The 15,912-nt window shown below is 39.1% G+C and overlaps 1 protein-coding gene across 2 annotated transcripts in view; it reads left to right on the top strand.

Moving 5' to 3' along the window:
• Positions 1-4,951: 4,951 nt before the first annotated feature.
• LOC125952911 (cuticlin-4) overlaps positions 4,952-15,912 on the top strand; it is a 30,660-nt gene continuing 19,699 nt past the window's right edge. For both annotated transcript variants that reach the window (XR_007468834.1, XM_049682674.1), the window contains exon 1: positions 4,952-5,421. The gene's annotated coding sequence lies outside the window, so the exon portion shown is untranslated. The remainder of the gene's footprint in view (positions 5,422-15,912) is intronic.

Raw genomic sequence — 15,912 nt, 5'->3', positions numbered from 1 at the left:
ATCTATCGTGGCCAAGTCTAATATTATCTCAAGCAAAGCATGACTGTATCCGAACAAATGAAGATATTACGCCACACGAAGAAGAGATTCCGTGAACGAATTCCTTCCGGGTGGTTTAGGGCTCGATATCAATAGCCTTTTTCTTGTTGAGTACCGTGATTTTGTAACTGTTAAATCGAAAAAGCAAAGGTTGATAATTGAATTTCGATTGATTTCCGGATGGAAGATTTATTTTCTACTATTGCTTTCATTTATTCGAGAGTTCGTGAAAAGTGCGGAAGTTTCTGTAAAAAATCATTCCGTCAACCTTTCCAGTTGATACCACACAGTTTTCACTATGGTCCACCTAAGACGGCTACGATTTTGTTTTCCTCTTTCCACGCATTTAGGGTCTCGCCAGTGACGGAGGGAAATTCCGAATAAATTTACTTAAGTTCAATGAAGAAAATATGTTTCATGCGGTATGGCATTGGATCGAGACAAACGAAAAGTGAAACCTGTGCTTTGGATGTTGATTTTCTTTGGCTCAGCAGTAGCTTGTGTCGGTTAGATAGCGGTTACGATTAACGCACAATGAAGTTATCTTTTCCCTAAATTTACGATTCTAGCAGTAGTAGCAGTTTTATTGAAAATGAGCGTACACGAAACTTCAAGCTTAAACTTTTTAGAAAACGATTGATAGAAAAATCAGATTGGTATGTGGTATGTACTGCAAACGAAAAAGGGGGATATCCGTAATCCGAACACTCCAGTGAACCCAACTTCCATATTAAAATGACTAATGTATAAATGACCGATGACTCATAAACATTTTCGCATAGTCATCAAGAGAGTTTCAAGCCAAAAATAGAAAAAAAAACGATATCCAAACGCATTCTATTGTTTAAAGTGGATTTGATCGGTTAAGTCTATTCGTATGATATTTTTTGCATCATACCGCAGAGTTATAATGATATTTGTGTATTAAATAGGAGAATCTTACTGTGACACAAACAAAATGGCGTCATTCAGCAGTTTGGAAAGGTAGTTGCGAGATGATTGATTTCATAAATTAGCATGTGAAATCTAGACGACTCCTGTTGAAAATTTTATTTACTACGAATGATGTATGAAAATTGACAATGCAATGGCGCGTTTATTTCGATGTATGATTAAAAAAATATTATTCTTTAAATTAATATAATAGATATCGATTTTTATTTTCCGAAAGTATGTAAACTGTTAAATTTTATTGTGGGACCTACTTTTTACTACTTATCACTATTTTACGGGCTGGAATGCGCGGATGGAAAGCTGCGTTTTATATACATTATTTCATTCATAAAGCATCAAGCTTCTCATTTGTCTCTTACCTTATCAGTATCCCATGAAATCTGCTTTTGGTGCAGCCAATCCAGCCATCGGAGGTGTGGGGGAAAGTTAGACGAATAGACTGGACTACGGTAGTTAACGTGCGCAATCAGACGAGAGAGAAAGATAAATTACATTTCCTAAAAGAAACCTCAGTTCCTCAGTAAAGCAGCCCAAGGAAGATCTTACAAAAGTTTCATACCTAATGTGTTGTGTAGGCTAGTAAATTCAACCATGTAGCAATAGATGCAAAAAATCAAAATGTTTTAAGCTCGCTATACCATTAACACTATTTTTTTGGAATGATATATTACAACAAATCTATAAATGATTTCCCTATGGTCGCTAAAATTAGACAACAGTAAAAGAACATGGTGCATTATTGACAGTTGATGACGAATCAATGAAATTGTTGATCTACAACTGAGCCTGCTGTCCTCGCGCGTTTTCTCAAGACGTGTGTTGAGTGTTGAATAAAGTAGGTGTATTCGTAAGTCAGATGGTATTTTACGATGCGACAAGGCAAGAGTTCGCTGAAACGATATTTCATGGTCATGGCCCTTAAAGACGAAGTGCAGGTAGGACGTTGAATTAAAAGAAAAAAGCTTTTCACACGCTTGCTTATATGGTATACGTGTACCTCGCTGTCTAGATGAATGAACGATTCACATGAATAGGAAACGAAACTGTGCCAATGAACTGCAACTGCACCGTGGCTGAAGTGCTTGTGCATTCGGATATCTGTATCTCATCTCTCTCTTTTACTCTCTTTTTATGTGTCCCTCGTCAACCCCTCCCCACCCCTTCCGTCCTCCTTAACACACGCACAGCCGTTTCGTACCAACAAAAGACGTTTTTAGCATAGACTTGTGAGTCAAAACCGAAACGAATCATCGGCATCAAGCCTTTGCTATGCTTGCAGCTTCTGCTATGTTTTCCATGCTGGAGATAGACTTGCGCCGGAATAGTGCTTCTATGTCTAGCCGCGCTATGAACTGGTGCATCACTAACCAACTTTGCTGCAGCTATCCCTTATGTGATCCAGTAGCGCAACAATCCAACCGGTTGATCAGTTCGTTGGCCACTTCGTCCGTTGAGTGGTCAGTTCGGAACCCAGCGGCGTAGTGACTGCTTCTTGAAAAAATAATAAACTTTTGAGACACTTTCTCCCTTTTCGCGTCAGTGATTTTATTCATTTATCCCTTGTAGCAATAGATGCAATGAACGTTAGCATTAGAGTGTTTTTTGAATTTGTTTGAAACGGGCAAGAATTGCGGTTACCAGAAGCATTTATATATTCGTTTGTAGGAAATGAAAGTTGTAACATAGAATTTAAATAAAAGATGAGTGTTGGAACACGCTTCAATCACTGCAGAAGTGAAAAAGTGCATGCCTCATAGAATTGTGCCATGGTGATTAGTTGCCTGTGATGAATTTATTCCGTACCTATATGCCGGATGCAAGATAAACGGCCGTAAAAGAAATCTCAAATTGTTGAAACATACCAAGCACTATAAAGACAGACAGTTAGTTGAAGTTGAACCTGGCAAGCAAGAGCAAATATGCAAACAGTACATAGTTCAAATATGCAAATTGTTGCTTCTCGGGCTGCATGTTTGGGCCTAATTAAAAAGCAAACGTGCTCCTTCATGTTCCAAAAGGCTGTAACCCAAACTATATGAGAATTCGGTCAACATTTTAATTTGGGTAAACGAATCGTAGAATGAATAGCGATCAGGAATCGAAACCAAAAGCTCTATTGCAAAACTCAATGAATAAAATTGATAATCATTACTTGAGTTCATTAGAACTCTTTTTTAGCGTCGAAATGCTACCGGTATATCTGGTATATCAATAGCATTCAAGATGTAGAATGAATGGAAATATGTTCAATCAAGTTCATAGTTGCTACTAATCTTTATATCCCTTATTTTATTATTTTAATATAGGAAATTCCATTGCTCGATATCCTAATAAAACATATTTAAACTTAATCGAAGACGTCACTTCTTGAAACGTTGTCTCGAAGCAGTTGATAGACGAAAGAGTGAAATTAAATAGATTTGTCATCTTAATGAATGTGTCGTTCGTATATTAAGTTAGTTTACAAATTTATACGAACGAACGAAGGTATTGCTGAAAAAGTTTGCGATGTTTTAGAGCGTTAAGTGTTGGGAAATTGCGCGCTCAATGTTAAAAATATACTTTACGAAACCAAACACACTTTGAACGATTGATAAGTGATAGGGTAGGGAGCATGGCAAGCTTGACATTTAAAACCCAGACGCGTGACATAACGATGTCATTTTTTACACGTTCAGTAAAAGACGATATAGTTACTGTTGCGAGGAGTTGAAGACACCGTGACGTGACCGTTTGATCCATATGTATGAGTTAGTCGAATTGGTCTCTAATAATGTTTGGTAAATAACACATACCACAAATAACACAACCTTGCATGTTTCGCTTGTGCATGTTGCGATTGAGCAGCTCTATTTCTGGAACATTGATCTTTTCATCACATACAGATCAAATGCTCGAGACAAGAAATGTGTACGGTATTTGTACAAATTTGTAATTTGCAAATTACTCGGCTACCCTACTTTTTCTCTAGTGTTATAGGCATGAAACAGAATCTATCCTTTATCTTAAACATACTGTTCCACAGTCACGATGTATGGTGTTACCTTTTAAAGCTCCTGAGTCTTGTGTGCTGCTGAAGTAATGGATTATACGGTTCTCTAACCAGGCACTTAGTCACTCATAAGACAGTGCTTATAGCTTCCAACCAGCATGGAGGACGCTGACGTATTTTTGTTGTTTTGTGTCGAGGCAATTGCATTGCATAACCCGGATATGACATTCGAGCCAATGTTCAACAGTAGGTTTACAACGGTTCGATTTCATGCACACGGATAGATCCGTTTTGTCTGTTGCTTTTAATGGTGATCATCGTTCGCACCTCCATTGATGGTCTACTATTCGACAAGGTTTCAGCGAAATCTAAATTCATACCGGACGTGCCCACACTCCCAAGGCCGGTCAATATGAATCACTCGACCGACTGTCACAAATTCCTTGTGTCCTGCATATTTTTGGCTCAAATGATGTAGGACATGTAGGACGTATGGTGAGCATGTTGGCAGTCTCATTGACGTCATCATCAACACAGCGCCTTTTATAGGTGATGGTTTCAATATGCACATATGCATGGAAGTAGTCGTTGAAAGCGAAAGCGTTAAAAACGCAAACTGTTAGCGCTCTGGGAAGCTGTGGATGGTTGGTCTCAGTAACTGTACTTCTTTCATTTTATTGGAGAAACAAACACCAGCATGACCGCCAGTGGCAAAAATCCACAAAATCTATCAGCTCCTCCACCGACGCTAGCACGCCTCGCTGCACTGGGAAATCCAGCGAAGAAGTTGCGCTTACTATCAGGCGCTACTGAGTTGATGGTAGTGGTAGTTCGTGGCCTCGCTTTTGCGTGTCGTTGCATGGCGGGAGGGGTAGAAAGGGAGCACAACTTTCACGTCATATAAAAACCTCCTGTAAGTCAGTTGCCGCCGCTATTACTTTACTGAACGTCGCCCATGCGAGTGCAGCTCACGGACTGAGCTGTAGGAGAGTAGAATATTTTGAAAAAAATCGTTGTGTGTTTCGTGAAATTGCCAGAAGTAACGAGAAGATTGCGAGGGCGATCTAGCCAAAGGGTTCATATTTTGGCGACAGTGAACATATAGATTTCGACTTTTCCCACTTGATTGCTTGGTAGACCATAACCGAGCAATGAGCTGAAATATTGTGTTTAAGGATGATTGATCAATAATACCAACCAAAATCGAATCGACCAGTGAAAACATAAAATCAATTTGGTACATGAGTCGAAGTGCAGTGGTTTTGAGCTAAGTGCTTTCGGTAATCTTAAGTTTAAAGCAATCTGCTTGACTCGCAAGTGTATCCTGATCGAACGAAATCGAGTTTCCGGTTCTGGATGTTGGATCGAAAGAACCTTCTACTGCAGAGCTCTTCAACAAGCTGTACCAGCTAGGACTATTGGCAACTAATAAGAAGGTAAGCGTGTTCAAGTTTTTGGGTTTTAGAAAAATAATTTACGGCTGTGATATCATGCTGGATAGCGCTTCGTGGATGCGCTGGATGCAGAAGATATAAAAAACTATGTCCATGTGCGTGAGTAGGCGAATAACGCACTATTCAGTGGTAGATGAGTGCAAGTGACCCTAGGGAACGCAAACAAGAAATGCCATTGGGGACGAGTTTGCCTCTCTCTCTCTCCCTCTACTGCGGCAACACGTAGTTCTTGTGTGAATGATTGACTTTTGTTTACAAAAAAATCCGACGGCTCTGAAGTTAAATCGGGCCACATTGTAGCCTTGTGGTTAGTCTGAGTTGTGATGGCGCTTTCGTTGAGGGACTTTCATGTTAAAACCACCTGCGCTAATGGTGAATCGAAAGTGGATTAAATTACTATCCGCTTGGAGTGGGGTGCATGATGAGGTGATATCGGTGACAATGTCATGCACTTTCTTTTGATTATTATGGATTGAAGGGAGCGAATAAGGTTGAGATGAGTTGGTGAAACTGAAGGGCGTTGCAGTTGTGGTTCAATTGCATTTATCATCTGGCGCGCTGGATGCAGTTTATTTCACTTACTAACGACACTTTCTTCTGTACAGCTTCAAGTGAGGGTGCGATTGTTTTATGTCACCAAAAAAAAAAGGAAGACAAAGCCGGCAGGTCCTGCAACATGAGGCCGCCGAATGAAATAAAGATATAATACATTACACTCATGTATAATCGTGAGCTTCAGTATCGAAGAGTAGTTATGCTTAATATTAGTCTATGTATTCGACCGTATGTTCATGAATTTCAGTGTATAGTAACTGCTGCTTGTAAAAACGCAGGTATTTATATTCGACTTTCTCGATATACCATTGGCACGGTAAATCAACGTCCTTCAACGTCGGGGTTTTTTGTTGGTATTTTACGGAAGGGACCTATTTATTAAGAGAAGAGTTAGAAAGAAATAATATAAATTATAGCGAGAGCAGGCAAGCGAGTGTTTCGGTTACTTGTTTCAAAATGAAAATTTTAAATTCCTGCTTAAATGCAATGATGTTCTTTTTTGACGGGCGCACCGCTTGTTCCTGCACCTATGTAACAAAAAATGAATATTTTTTTCTGAAAAATGCGTTTTTTGGGTAGACATGATTTATTACTTCACTGCCATATGCTTAATTGTCATTAAAGAGTTTCAAATGAAATGAAAATCAAACAAATGTGGCGATCGAACCCAACTCATGATTAATAGTGCATCGCAAGCTACCCAAACGGAGAGAAGAGAAATGATGAAAAATGAGGCTGGCACCGCGAGCGATCGCAATATCTAGTCCAGCACAAAACAGCATTGACAGGTGCCACATGCACCCTTTATGCCATCATTGAAAAGAGGAAGAAGCGAATGGACAAAACAAATAGTTGCCGCCATCGAGTCAAGAGAATGTGAGAATGAAAGGAGCTAAAATCGAAACCTTCACCTTCGCCTGAACTATTTTGCTTAAATCTGTGTTCAATGGGGGGCAGTTCGTTTGAATCACGAATGCTCCATTCCGTACCATGCTTCATCAACAAATCAATGTCTGCTTCGTGAAAATGTTGATAGACCAAAGGACTCCACGACAAACATTAGTTCATTAATCTTTGGTGTGCTAGTGTCTGCTTGAAGGACAGATTCACGAGGAAAGTCCGAGGAATTTAGGTTTACAGCGAAAGAAATGAAAGCAAATTGTAGTTGTGACCAAGGTGTGGGCGCGAAATCGTGCAAGGGATGAAAGGATCTTATACTAGTGTTGGAAAACGTACCTTACACCGAAAAACGGAACAGTTCAATCGGGTGAGTGTGTGGGAGCTTCAGGTTACTCGAATGCAACGGATGATCATCATTATTCGAATCTGGGTTGCTTTTGATCCCTATTTTTCCTCTCCTGTCGATGGTACTAAGCTGCTGGTGGTCGTTGAGTTGATGAATTATGAAGGCGGTGCTTTGTTTCTTTTCATTCCTTTAGTTTTAGCGGTATAGTTTCTATTGGAGCCTTATAGAATATATATTATCAATCGTTAACCAAGGGCGTATTTCACCTAATTTCGTTTAACGGTATTCTGTTGGACTTAAATTGCTAATGCTGATATGAGGATTTCTACAATTTAGTTTTATTTGAGACGTGCATTTTTTAATGCGACGTGCATTTTCTAATACATTTGGTACTCGTGGATGTCCAATAAGGGAAATCTAAAATTTGAGTTTACTAGCAACACAGAGCCCTGATTTTCTCAAAATCGTACCAATTCCAAAGTCGCGATCAATTCAAATGCAGCATAACAATAGTAACATGAGCGTCCCAAATATATGATTTCCCCACCTATGTGTTAACAGGATATGACCTCAAAAACAACAACGATATTTCCACATTCTCTCTTTCGATCACATAAGAATCGAAGCATTGACAATCAGTTTTAATATAGAGAGGTAGCTTGTTTTAAAGAGGACCGACCTACGATTTTCGTTCCCACTGTGGCAGATCAGTCGATTAGCTTTCACCTTGAAGTGCTAACAGCGGCTGTTTGTTCTCTAAGAAATTCTTTTATTTTGGCTCTATCCACTTATACATCAGGCAGTTGGCATGGTTGCGGATAGGTAGGAAACCAATTTGGAATATTTGAATACATACATTGTTCACGATTTTGTAAAAAAAAAAACCTTTTTTGAGCGAAATATCTTCTTTAGCACATCGATCTGCGCGTTAAAGGTATTTTTTGCTTAGTACATTCTATCATACGTAACCAATTGAATTGCTTATTTTTCACGGGTAAACATGTCAAAACCTTAAACCGCAATAGATTGGCGAGATGTTCTGCGGCGTGATGTCACTAATTTGAACCGTTGCCTTAGGGAAGTTGTCTGGTGAGATCATGCTATTGTGCACGATAGTTCGATGTGGCCACACTATGTCGAATCGAGAGGTAAAAGCTGCCGAGACCGCTGTGTTTCGTGATACCTGGTTCAATTGATGTCGTACGAGAATCGTAGAATGCCGCACGGCGTTTTGCGAAGAGAGAAAGTTGTGGTCTTTTTCGATCGGAGAGACCCATAGAGCCTGTCCCTTAATTGAAGATCGGGGAGCCTCAAAACCGCAGACTCATTGCGAGACCGTGGGTGCATTTAATGGGTGATGGCCGTGCCCGTCAATCAGATTCCGTCCATTAGAAGCTTCGTGTGTTGACTGAGACCCACACCTAGGTTATTGATATAATTTCTATCCCCATCAATTTATCTACGCACTTCGTGCGAGCTTGTATTCAATGCAGTATAGGAAAGAATCTATTGAATTTATGCTGACAGAGGAAGTTATGAAGATGTCGTACAAAGATGGTCATCCAGTTGTGTGCTCTCTAATACCCTACTAGCAGTAAGATTAGTGAACATGTCCTGCACTTGATGCCTTGTACTTTTTGTTACCGCAACAGACCTGCAAGATGAAGGGATTGACAGCGATACAACAGAGCGAAATTTCTTCTTACAATTTAGATGTTTGGTCATTTTTTCTATCACAGTGCAGAAAGCTTTACATAAATTTAAAGATGACCATAAACTTCCGTCGTAGTGTGGTGATGTGATCGCTAGGATGTTATTAGGATGATATATATTTGATATTACATACTATGGCGATAAGCAGTTCATTCAGATTGTTTGTTTTACAATTTGTAATAGATTTTAAACTCATTAATACAATGCCTTACGTGCTCGGATAAGTTACGTTCTGGTGGGCGTTATGTTGTGAAGAGTTTGAAAATAATTAAATGAATAGATGAGTTAATAATGAAATACATATGGCAGGAAAAATGAAATATCTGCCTTAGAAGCGCTCTTTAACATTAGAACTTCTGTTTAATGCTATTCCTAATATTTATTTATTTTTGCTCTTCACTTCAATCGCAGGTAATAAACGGAACCTAAAATGGAACCTGGCTGCTCAAGCCGTTTTCTTCCTCTACATCTACAGTCAACCATAGGTATAAGACTGATTTATGTTGTGTTCTCGTCGAGAACTCTAGAAACGAAAAAAATGTTTTATTTTACTGGCCTTCATCAGCAGGATATAAATACTACTTTACTACATCGCACAGCATGGAAGTCTACATATAACCAACTTCCCTGTCCAAGCAGAGTGTGATGGTTCTTTTCTACCATCAGTCACAATCACTCGTTGCATACAGTATCAGCTATGTTATTGAGGCTAAAATAGCGCCTCACCTTGTGGGCAAACGACCGATGTGAGACTCGATGAGGAATAGAATCGTAAATCAATCAACAGCAGTGGTGCAGGAAGAGAAAACGGCAACAAATTAAAATGCGAGAAAACTTGATCTCCCAGATTGTACCCGAACAAGAAGAAAAAGTTATTTAGCACCACGGCACCAAACATCAAATACATCGTGACCCTCTCCTTCCAATCTGGTGGGAGTCGAAATCGAAAGTTATTTACTTAACGCTTCCCTTCATTTGCTGTAGTTTACCTCTACTCTGTGTGGTGTTGCTGTTGCTGAAAGCTGCCACAAAATGGAATGATGTCGGTCGTAAAGGTCGCTGCCACTGGTCTGGTCTGGTGTTTTATGATGGTCTTAAGAATGGCTCTCATCAGTTATCTATTAGAGAGGCAGCTATGCCTAATGCTCACCTTATTGGCAGGTAGTATCCAAAATATTAAAAGGGTAAAGCATTTTTTAGGCAGCATTTTTAGAAGATAAAAATATTTAAATGAGACTACCACAATAAAGTTAAAAATGTTTTTTGTTGTTTGAAAAGTTTTAATGCAACATAAACATTCATACGGTCGCGATTCGTTTGAAAATCTCCTATCGTGGTCTAAATACAATTGCCGAGTCTGCTTAAAGTTGAAATACATTTCAACTCCCTCGGAAGTCTTTTAGATTTAATCACTGCTAATGAAGTTCTTTTTTATTCATGAATCTAAGTAGAACCACAGTAATTTAAGAGAGGAAAATTCACGAAAAATGCAAGCTCCAACTAAAATCATGTTTCATTTTTCATGCAAGTTTGCCATCTGTTTCTTATGTACCATACGAGATTAATTTATTGCATTCCATTCAACTAACCTTCATTTAGAAGAACTTTGGTCGGATCTTTTATCGTATGTGTTTTTGGCATTCGAGAGATCTTTCCTTTGGCTTCATCATTCTGCTGTGCTAGGGAAGAGGTTACATTACTTACCGCAATAGCTTAACATTATCAAATGCACGTGCCATGCATTACCAATCGTTTATGCTTACTTGAAAAGTTATTGTCTGTTAGATATGAAGTTTTTAGTTAATTGAAGAATGCATAGTTAATCAAAAAAAAAATTTTTATGTATACATTATCTATTTACTGGAGATCTTCCCTCCGTCAGACCTTTATGTTGAGTTATACTACTATATGCACTCGTGCATAGTGGAAACGAGTCACAACTAGCGTTCATTGAACCAATACAGTTTTCTCTTTTTCATCTCGTCGATGCAACGAGTTCCTGGCGGAAGAAAACAGGTCGCCAGCGAACGTGGCTGTATGTTGTACTGTCTGTCTGTCTGTCGGCTGGTCGGTTGGTCTTATCCGCTCACTTTAAGCGCCATCAGGGAACCGGACCACAGCTGCAGGTAGGAGACCTACTCAGCGAGATTCCGCACTGTTAACCCGGGATAGCGCTCATTTGACGTGGCCTTCAATAGCGTGCATGCTGTTCAGCGCCATAATAATGACAGAATCGGGACGCCAACGCACTTGCCACACTCTGGGTGTTGGAGTTTTGATCTTTCTCACTGGCTCTACCAGCTGATGATCATTTTGCGCCATCTCATGCTGAGTCAAGTCAAGTGGAAGAAAGATTATGCCAAGGTAAGAGGTAAGGGTGCTTAACAAGTCTTCTGGAGGGAAAGAAAGTGAGCGTGACGCGTGCTCTGTGGAGCTGGTTCGCGCTCTGCTTCGATCCCCTGGTCATGTGGCTCAATAATGTTTGCCGTTCGCCTGCCGTTGCATTCCCGCCTACTTTGTCTTCTTGGCTTCTTTGGCCGTATGCTGCAAAAGCGTTTTTCCAAACTGATTGATTCGGAGTGGATTTTCCCTCCGATAGTAAAAGTGATCATAATCCAATCTGTCAAAAAGGGTGGCAAAGGGGCACCTGGCTCTTGCAGTACTATCGATGTCACTGTTGGGTAAGAACAGCAACGAAGGTACGAACCACGCTGTTTGGCGTTTTATTCAAGATATAATTAAATAGAACCTAACAAAGCTTTACTTTCTGCAAAATACATCACCAACAGGAATGGTCTAATATGCATTAGGAAATGCGGCTGCCTCATGAAGGGGAAAGCGTATCCTATTCCCTCGATCTGTCCTTTACTGCAATCGCGACTTCACACCTGGTTGATTTTTTTTTATATTATCGAAACTATAATCACACATTTGGCCATCATCGCTTATAACCATTATCTTTGTTGAGTACGGTGTGATGAAGCACACCACATGGCATAGAAATTGAATCACCAAAACATCCCACTCTGCTTCCGATTGCTGGGCCGGCATTTGAACCAACACGCTGCGCACTAATTGCGCACTGGTTTATCGACGCTTCCTTCCCAACTTTCTCGCCAATGCATGCGCTGGATCGGCTAGGGTGGCGATCTCGAAATCTCCGATGCCTACCTGATAAACGATCGCGGCTGGCCTCCTCTGACAGCGTGCTTGTTACACGTTTCATGAATCTTGCAAGAAAGCGAAGCAATGGTCCAAATACATTACTTACTTATATTATTTATAAACTTATTTATTTATATGGCTACTTGTTTTAATATATAATAAAATACTTTGACTTTACGTCAAGGTAAATTGTTAGGAAAACAAATATAAACATTGTATATTTAACTTTCCTTCGAAACATTTTTTATACGTATCAATAGAAAATTTAGAATCCATTTTTGAATGTGATCGTTTAAAATCATCTTTGCTATCTATTAGTAGTATGCTTGCTATCTTTTGCTAAAAAATAGCGTGCGCCAACTAGCTGGAAAAGTAGCTCGCCCAGCTTTTTTTTCGAAGATAACATTCGACATGCCGAAGAAGTTGGGTTACGATGAAAATTTATTTCCTAGTCAGGCGAAATGGATCAACATAAGGAGCCCTGTCGGTTTGTTCAGCCGATGAAACTAGGTGAACCAGATTGGCGGTATACGAGTTGAGGCAATGGGTCTAGGACAGCCAACAGGAATTCTCTGGCGCAACCCGAAATTTTGTGTTGTCAGCATGGGTATCGGTCTCTTTACTTCCACAATTTTACTATCAATTACTGCGCCTGGCAAAATTCGGCGCGATGGTCTTTGTTGCACGATTTTGGCTGGTTAATGTAGCCACATGATTTATAAGCAATTTGTGCCTGAGTAAATCTTTGGGTAATGTAAAAAAACACCTCAAAGTCAATATTCTTAACGGTCGGAGTTATAACAATGATATATCGTAACGTGAAACTACTAGAACGAAAGTGAAACTACAAGTCAGCAAAACTTTCGCTGAAACAATTTAAACCAGCATGCGGGAACATCGAAGTGATAAGGAGTAGAAATTACAGGCCACAAGTTATGTGGGTGGCATCCATCATGTGATACTCATAACAATGCCTTGCTGCGGTAGCTGTGGGTGAATATGTGCTTTTGGGTGTGATCGTATGGCGTAGCCGATGATGTTTAGAGCTTCCCTACTACCATGGTGTCATGTATGTTGTTGTGGTGGTACACAATTTTTAAAACGTGACAAGACCCCAACGATTCCAATTCCATGGTAGATTGCACGAGTTTTTACCCCTTTAACTACGAAACCGTGCTACGCAATGACAAAAAGTAAAAGACACATTGTTCGATGTCATCGAACCGTGAGCATTGAGTTGCGTAAGGATCCAACAAAGGAGAATAGGGTGTTCATATTAAATCATATCACTCATCCAGCGAGCAACTTATGAGGAACAGCTTATTTCAAGCCTGTTTGAGTGACATGGTCGAGTTTTGAATTTTACATTCAAATAAGCTACTCATACAAGACATCAGATCGTAAGCAATCGTAGGACACTTTAATGCCTTTCAGGAAACATGAGGTGTGCGTTGTCACGATTCTTATGCAAGTGATGCGATACGCATGAGTTACATCCGTGCTTTACATTTTTCGTGAGTGGAAAATTGTTGCATAAAACGTTAATGAGAAGAGGAGGGCTTGATGCTTTGATAAGGGTTTGAGAAAGTTTACATTTGCAAAAATCTGGAAAATGTTCAAATGAAATTAGTCAAACATATTTAACTGTGAGGCTGAGAACATATAGACTGATTCCGCGTATTGTGTCGCGTAAACTAAATAAATCGTAATAGTTCTTTCAAAAACCTTTATATTATTGCTAAGATGATACGGATCATCCGGATGATGGGATCGGATGGGAAACTCACAGTTTTTTTTTAATTCGTGTTCTTTAATTATAGTTTAAGTTTATTATTACGAAAATCATTTGGAATCTTAGCCATTACCATGATTTTTGCTTTTACTCTTTCGTCTCGATTCTTCTACAAGGCAAACAGCAACATTTTATTACTTTCTCAGTGCTAAAATCGAATTTCTCTTATAATGGTCATGGTGATTATTGAAAACAGACGATGCCCCACATTTGACCATGCAGGTTATTTAGTCAAAAATATGAAAAGAAAAGCGTAATTAGTTTCTTTGCTTCATCAATGGAATCGAATCGGTGAGCAAAGTCAATGAACGAAAGCAGCGGTATCCATCATAAACAGTAGTTGCTAGCACGAAACTATCGCTGCTGAAGTTTTCGACAGAGAAGTCGAAGAAAAAAAAAAGAAAACAAAAAACTTGACCGAAGAAAGAAAATATATTTTTTTGGCTCCTCATAAAGGAGACAAGGCCGACTCTCAAACAAGGCACATTAACTTTCATCTTTCGTTATTTTCTCGATGTCTAATCATCGCCACGAGTGCCACGGTTTTACTGCACAAACGAAAGTGAAACTGTGTGTGCGTGCTCGCTGGATGGAAAAAGGGGGGATTGAACCTTTAATTTCCCGGCACGGATGAAATCTCAACTTTTGTATCCAACTCCCGTTTTCGTTTACTTCATCCGGCAAACAAAATCTCACATTTTACTGGCTACAATCGAGAGACTGAACCAGTTTCGGATTTCCTCGCTCGCCGCGCATATAAGTATGTTAACAGACCAATGATAGTTAGCAATAGTGATCAAGGCTGTGTAGTGGCTTTCGTTATTCCGACATTGGCAATAAAGGATGGCAGCATTCACCAAAGCTATTTTCTTCCGAGAACTGGAACTCGTGTCACGCGTATTTTCGTGTGCTACGTGTTTTGGTTATAATTCTTGTTTTTCTTGGTAGCAGTGTTTGATGCACCGTCTAATATTTCTTTTTATTTTATTTTTTATTTTGTTGTATTATTATACAACTGTATGTATAAAATATTATTTATTAATATATTTATTTATTTATTTATTTATTTATTTGGGCAACATTTTTCATTGAACTCCGTAAACGATGCTGCGAATAAAATAAATCTATCATATTTATTTCCTTTTTTATGCAAAAACATTGCATTAGCTCAAACTTATAATAAGAAGTAAAAATAAACATTTTCAGAGTTATGTGGCAAAGCAAGCTTGATCTCAAGATAGACGTAAGTCACGATAGATGTAAATTCACGCACTTATTATGCTGCGTAACATCAACGGATAGGAATGGGAAACTCGAACCAAATCACAGAAATAGATTCATTGAACAATTCAACTCGAATTAGAGGCTGATGAAAACAAAATCTTTGGTTCGTCGTTAGGATGATGAGCTTTGTTGAATTTAGAGTGCCCAAAGAGAAACCACTAACAAAATAATGTGATGTTTTAGGTAAACAAATTGATAATAATTTATAAGAAAGAGAAATAAGAAAATAATTGAAGTTTTTTTTGGGATGCACCTTTGTTTTCTTCCTCTCAAGATGCAATTACTTGGTGTCTTTGCTTTGACGCTATTCACTCTTCGGTATATTAGAGAAAATCAGGCAAGCAGGCTTATGTTAGTTATATGTTATTCCTCGGCTTTAGAACACATTGAAATATTTTTAAAACTCGTTCAAAGCTCTCTAATATTAAACTCATCAAAGAAAAGTGACAGAATTGAATTAATATAAGCAACGAAGAATGAGTATTACCTTCATTAGATTACCCGCTAAGGACACCAGATACATAAAGTGTGACTTCTGGTTAAAATAAACAATCGACCAGTGTACATCTTTATCGTATATCGCTAGCCGGTGGGGAAACATCCGCCCACGTTATGAAATTTAAATATAACCCCCAGATTTTGGAGCTGGTTCAGTGAAGAAAATACCATTGCTGCAAAATTCGACCAAAAAGAAATTTGATCGGTTTCACTTTCTAAT

The sequence above is a fragment of the Anopheles darlingi genome, chromosome 2 (assembly GCF_943734745.1).
Source record: "Anopheles darlingi chromosome 2, idAnoDarlMG_H_01, whole genome shotgun sequence".
In the NCBI taxonomy this organism is placed as follows: Eukaryota; Metazoa; Arthropoda; class Insecta; order Diptera; family Culicidae; genus Anopheles; species Anopheles darlingi.
Note: the sequence above shows the minus strand (reverse complement) of the source record. Positions and strands in the feature narration are given on the sequence as shown.